This window comes from Pteropus alecto, unplaced genomic scaffold (assembly GCF_000325575.1).
Source record: "Pteropus alecto unplaced genomic scaffold, ASM32557v1 scaffold94, whole genome shotgun sequence".
NCBI lineage: Eukaryota > Metazoa > Chordata > Mammalia > Chiroptera > Pteropodidae > Pteropus > Pteropus alecto.
In genome coordinates this window covers 4277044-4283511 of record NW_006437736.1, presented here as the reverse complement: position 1 = coordinate 4283511, position 6468 = coordinate 4277044, and positions in this window count along the sequence as shown.

The window sequence follows — 6468 nt, the reverse complement described above, 5'->3', positions numbered from 1 at the left end:
GGGTCCTGCGGCCGAGGTGGCCAAAGGGTGGGTCGACCCGGACCGAGACTGGCGACTGAGCAGGGGCCACGGGGGCCCCGGGGATAGGCGGCCGAGGTGGGGGTGGCCAGGCCGGTGGGAGGGAAGAGAGCAGATGACCCGGTGCAGTGGACCAAGTGCGAGCCCCACTCCTTTCTTGACTTGTGCGGAGATAGGAAATGAAGAGGGAGCACCCCCGGAGCCCGGCCCCTGGGAGTGGGAGTAAGGGGGCGGGAACACGTCCCAGATTTCTTCTAGCTGGGAGTTGGGGAATCCCCGCCTCCCCGACCAATCTTCCAAGACCGCCACGGGGTTGGGCCTCGGCTCTTTGCTTGGGTTTGAAGTCGGAGGCCGAAAGGGCTGTGTAAAATCCAGTCAACCCCAGAGGCATGTTTGGGACAGTTAGCAAAGGTTCTTGGACTGCGTAGTCTGCTCATGGAAACACGTTTACTGAGAGCCCCACTTAGCCCAGTCACTCCACTGTCGACACTTTACTTTTTTTCTGAAGCCCTTTCGACTCCGTTCTGTCTTTGTGGGTCCCACAGTCTGTCCACAGCCCCTTCTAGGGACGGGCTCTGTGCTGTGTGCTAGGAAACCAGCAGCTGTGCACTGACTCGGAAACGGATAGGATTGTCGCCCCTACTTTGGTAGGAGAAAATTATAATAATGCCACGACTGTGCTTACCTGTGTTCTTAAAACCTCACAAAAACCTTGTAAGGTAGGAATTATTTTACCTATTACATAGGAAGGAAACTGAGGCTGAGCCTCCGCCCCAAATGATTGGCTCAAGGTCAAACACAGCTATGACTTGAACTTCCTTCTGCTTCTTCCAGAGCTTGTGCCCCTTAATCACTTCAGAGTGGGAAGGAAATGGGGGCCCCGAGGAAATTAAGCAACTTGCCCACTCTCACTAAGGCTAGTTGGTGCTGGGGCAGGGGCCCAACTCACTCCACTGCTTTCCCCCTGAACCTGGTGTCTGGCAATGTGTGTCTGGCGATGCACTATAGGAACACTTTCTTCTGCCTGTTCTCCCAATTCTGTTTTTAAAAAACATCCCCTGCCCTTAAGGCCTAGCTCAAATGTCACCTCTTTCATGATGCCTTCCCTATACCTTTCCTGATACCTTTCATGGGACTTAGAGACAGCAAATGATTACAATGAGAATCACTACACACACACACACACATTTAATATAGAGAACCTTTGTTTATGGCCTACTGTGTGCCAGATAGATGTCTGCAAATTATTAGAGTCTCCCATCCTTGAGGACAGGAAGCAACCATTACTTATTACTTATATCTATCTGTATCTCACCGTATAAGGTGCTTCTGAAAATCTCTAGTGAATGAACACATGCGTGCCTGCCCTCAAGGGGCTGCGGTACATTTGGAGAAATATGCAGAAACATTTTGAAGGCTAAATTATGTGGTTGAAAATATAACTGTAAAGGGAACTTGGAAAGCAAACCACTGGGCTGTACATGGGGAAGTCTGGGGCAAAAAAGTATTGAGCAAAGCCTCGAAGACTAGATTTGCATAGGAGGAGAGCAGGGAGGATATTTCTGTGGCGGAAATGGGGTGCACCCAGGACACCTGTCTGACATGAAGGGTGTATGTTTCAGTATGGGAAAGAAAGAGATGAGCTTGCCGAAGTGGGTCCAGATTGCAGAGGTGTGTAGAAGCCAGCCAGCCAGTCACTATTAGTGTAGGAGGCCAGAGTAAATTACAGCAAGTTCTAGAAATATAAGTATTTGCCCCACACAGAGGCAGGAATGTCCCCACTGCAGCTAAATACCAGGAGCTGTAGTAGGAACCTCCTAGTTCAACAGGGCACACAACTCTGACCCAGGGGAGGGAGGGTATGGGGAGAGGAGATGGCAGAGGGAAAAAAAGAACAGTAACTCATCAGAAGGTGCTAGAAAAACCTTGTTTAAAAACTTCAGCTAAGTTCAGATTGTGTTTAAAAGCTCTAGTGCACAAAAAAAAAAAAAAACTATCCTCAATCAGTCATCTGTGTTAGGGCAGAGGCAGTGGTAACTTGCAAAGCGCCTTTGGGGGCCTAGCCAGTCTCTGGCCTGGGAGGCAGGTGCTCTGTATTTTTAGCCTTAGTTCTTCCATCAAACTAACTATGGCCTTAAAAAATGTACTTAACCTCCTTTCAAGGTCACCTCTCTGAAGACCTTTCTTATTACTAACCTATTCCTTAGAGAAAATAGTCATCTGATTGTTATCAGAAATAAATATTAAAAATGTTTAAGTCGATTTAGTCTGTAGGCTTCTGAGCACTGGGAGAATAGAGGGAATGGGGAGGAGACCGTTACTATTTTCAGTATTTCTCCCTCCTCCTTTTCCTCTGGGAGGTAGTGAAGTATGTTGGTTAAGACAGAGGGCCTGGAATAGGCTGACTTGGCTTCAAATTCAGCTCCATGACCTACTGGGGAGTGTGACTCCTCGGAACCAGTGTCTTCCTCTGTGAGATGAGAGTAATAAGAACTTCTTCACCAGGTTGTTGCGAGGATTTAATGAGGGACATCATGATACCGGGCATGTAGCAGCGTTCAGTGAATAACGGGTAGCTAACACAATTTGCAGAGTCAACTGAGTGAAAGTATAGCCATACAGACCTTCTATGTCTAGATTTCAACGATTTTCTTTCATCATTATTTCTTGGAGCTCCCAGCACCATATGTGGCTTATAGACCACAGGCTCTGATGTGTTTGACTTTGAAAAAGCAGGCAGTGTTTTCCTCTGAAGCCTGGTTCCACTGTGGTGTTTGGCAGAGGAGGTTGGTAAGTCATGAAAGTGTATCTTCTAGAGCAGGAAGGCACCAGTAGGTCTTTATGGAGGTTTCCATTCTTCTACCCCATTTTCTGAGTCAGCACAGCCTATAGTTAGAGGACATTTCCCTTCTTTTCCTACTGATTTATCTTGTCTCTTTTCCTGTCCGTTCTCCCTAGAGTGTGTTGGATGGTCAGAACTGTGCGTAGAGAGGAGGAGCTGAAGACATCTTTCCTTCCCACCTCCCCCATGTGCAAAGCCGCTTCTGAACACCAGTGGACTACATGGATCATAAATTACAAGGTAGAACTCTGAAAGCCTGCAGCCTTCTTGGTTTTCTGCATTTCCATTAGAATGCCTAAATAGGAAGCCCCTAGTACAGCTGATTGCCTCTTTTCTGTTCCAGGTTGACAAGACCCCCAGGGGCCAAGGCATGAGCCTGAACGCACTGCAAACAGGGTGTGTGTTAGAGATGGGTGCTTCCTTTATAGTTTGGCTCTGGAGAGCTAGGACCCCGCCTCCCAACCTCAGCGGTTCAACCTCCCAGGAGTTCCCCAGCTCCAAATCCTATAGCTCCATGCAGTAGAGGAATCATTACTTAGAGCTCCTAGCACCATATGTAGCTTCTAGACCACAGGCTTCACCTCACTGAGTCCCAGTTTTTATGGAAGATAACTATAGTCCTACCTTCTAGAGGCAATGTGAAGGTTAGATTGATGTTCTCCGTCACATCTGCTCACACATAGTCTTCCTCATCCCAGCACATGCCGATAACATCCGTTTAGTTGCTCAGGAATTATCCTTCACTCCTCTCTTTCTCTCACCACCCACCATACCCAGTGCAATACATTAGCAACTCTTCTTGTCTTTACCTTCATAATGTATCCAGCGTCTCCCTCTTCTTGTGACCTGCACCACTACCCCACTGATCCAAGTCACCACCACATTGCACTTGGGTTATTGAAATAACATCATACTGGGCTCCCTGCTTAAGCACTCACTGCCTTGTGGTCCGTTTTCAACACGCTAGCCAGAGCAATCCCTGGAAATGTGTCAGATCATGTCATACCTTTTTCTGAAACCCTCCAATGACTTTCCAAGTCAGTGAGAATAACAGGCAAAGTTTTTATTATGACCTCCACAGCCCCCATGTTCTAACTCCTTACCACCCTCTCTGATCTCATCCCCTCTTACTCACCCCCTGATCACTGTCATCCAGCCACAGAGGCCTCCTTATTCTCCTCAATATGCCAGGTATGTTTCTACCTTGGACCTTTTGTAATTTTGTTCTCTGTGCCTGATGTCCTGCACTCACTCAATTCAAATGTCACCTCTAAGCGTGCTCTTCCTTGACCATCTTCTATAAATAAGAACTGCCCAACCCAAGACAGTTCCCTGCTTTATTTTTCTCTATAATATTCATTTTTCTCTGACATAACTACATATTTGCTTGTTTATTATTGCTTGTCTCTTCTCATTAGACTATAAGTTGCATGAGTGGGGAATTTATTTAGCTCACGCTTGTATCCCCTGGTACCTAGAACAACGTCCGGCACAAAGAAGCTCAATAAATGTTATGAATTTCACATTATTAAAATCTCTCTACTCTACGTAGAGCCTTCTCTTTCGTAAGACAACCACAACGAAGGAGAGTGGAGCGGAGGAGCCCAGTGAGGAATGACCTCCTAGAACTTCAATATCATGATGATGGGACTGATGGTGATGATGATGGCAATGATGATGGGGATGGGGATGACAAAGGAAAATTGCTAACACTGTTAAGCTACAGGGGAGCTATAATATCACAGTAAGTTGACATTTACTGATCGCTTACTGTGTGCCAGGCACTATGCCAGGAGCTTAACATGGATTACCACCTCCCATCGTCAGCGAGCCTTTGATGTAGGCACCACAGTAGTACTGATCCAGTTTACCAATGAGGGTGGACAACTTGAGAATGGGAGGAGGCAGGCTGGAGTCCAGGCAGTTGAACCTAGAACTCACACTCTCAGCTAGCACACAAATGTACAGACAGATGAGAAGACAAAGCTTAATGTGCTGAAGTTGCTTATCTAAGGCCAGTCTGCCTTCTGATAAAATCAAGACTCTTAATAAACATCATGAATCTCAAACTGGGGAGGTTGGGCATGGCTATATCGCAACCTGACACTAGTTAATTCAACTCTACAACTGCTCCCTCTCACCATGCTGCTGATGGACATATGTTTTACCCCTTAGGGGTGATGTAGATCGATCGATTGATCAATAGATAGATATGGTTGTAGATAGATATAGACATAGATAATGAGAACCACTGCATTAGCATAAAATTTCTTCCCTTTATTATTATTATTATTTATGCCTACAGCACCAGGTCTTTCTAGGTGGTCTCTCATCCAAGTACCAACCAGGCCCAACCCTGCTTAGCAGCCAAGATCAGATATCAGGCTTGTTCAGGATGGCATGGCCATAGACCATGGACTGTGGCTCCACTGGGGCATGAACTCAGGACCTTCTGTGTGTAAAGCGGATGTGCTAACCGCTACGCTGTGGAACCACATCACATAAAATTTAAAAACCCTTCGTAACCTGGCCCCTGCTTATCTCTCTAGCCTCATTTTTCCTTCAAATTCCTTCCTACTCTATAACCAGATTAAGCTTTCTTACAGGTGCTCTAATTTGCCATATTCTCTGAAGAACTCAGCTTCTTTGACCCTTTTCCTGCACCCACCTTCATCCTGGCTGAGTGCTCCCCGCAGCTCCCAGATGGGTCATACACTTACCATGAGGTATTGTAATTGCCTATTTACTTAACTGTCATCCACACGAGAGCTTTCAGGGCAGAGACTGAAACCTGCTCCTTTTCTTATCCCCAGTGCCAGGCAGTTTGCCTGGATTGTAGGAAGCAATCAACACATTGATGGATGGATAATTGGTTAGATATGGCTGTACATAACTTATAGTGCTGGGCTTCTGATTCTCAGCATCCCACACTGTCAGGGCACACTCTTCAGGGGGTGGGGTGTTGGGAAAATATCAAAGTTTTGAAAGTTTAGTAGAAGTAGGCATTATATCAAAATGCAATGTGTTATGACAGGTTCAGGTAGCATCTATAAATGTATGTTGCTAATTTAACCAAAAAGGTGTGTGGATATGATGGGTTCCTAAGCGATTGGGATGGAGAAGTTGCTTTAAAACCCTACTCCCCAGAGATCATTTTCATCCTGTCCCAGCTTTGTTCAAGAATCTCTCATATCTCCTTGTTAGAAGCAAACCACAATGAGGGGAGTGTGTGTGTGGGAAGAGGGTGTGGGAACTATGCCTCCTCTCCCACCTAGGATTCTGTTCAACCTACCTCTCCCTGCCCTACAGCCACTTGTGAGCCTTTGTTCTTTATTCAAGCTCTACACGGCAGCTGTCCAACCTGAAAGTCCTAACCTCCTCCTTCTCTAAGAAAATCCGGTTTCTGAGCACCTGTCTCCCCTACCCACCTACCCGTTGGTCCCTCCATCATTTTGGTTCCTCAGAATGAGAGAGAATGGTAAGGATACAGACTGGGTTTGATCCTTTCTGGAAAACTAACTAGGTTATGTGGTTCTAGAAAGTTACCTAAATTCTCTAGTCCTCAGTCTTCGCATTTATAGAGTAGCATGAATACTTTGTAAGGTTCA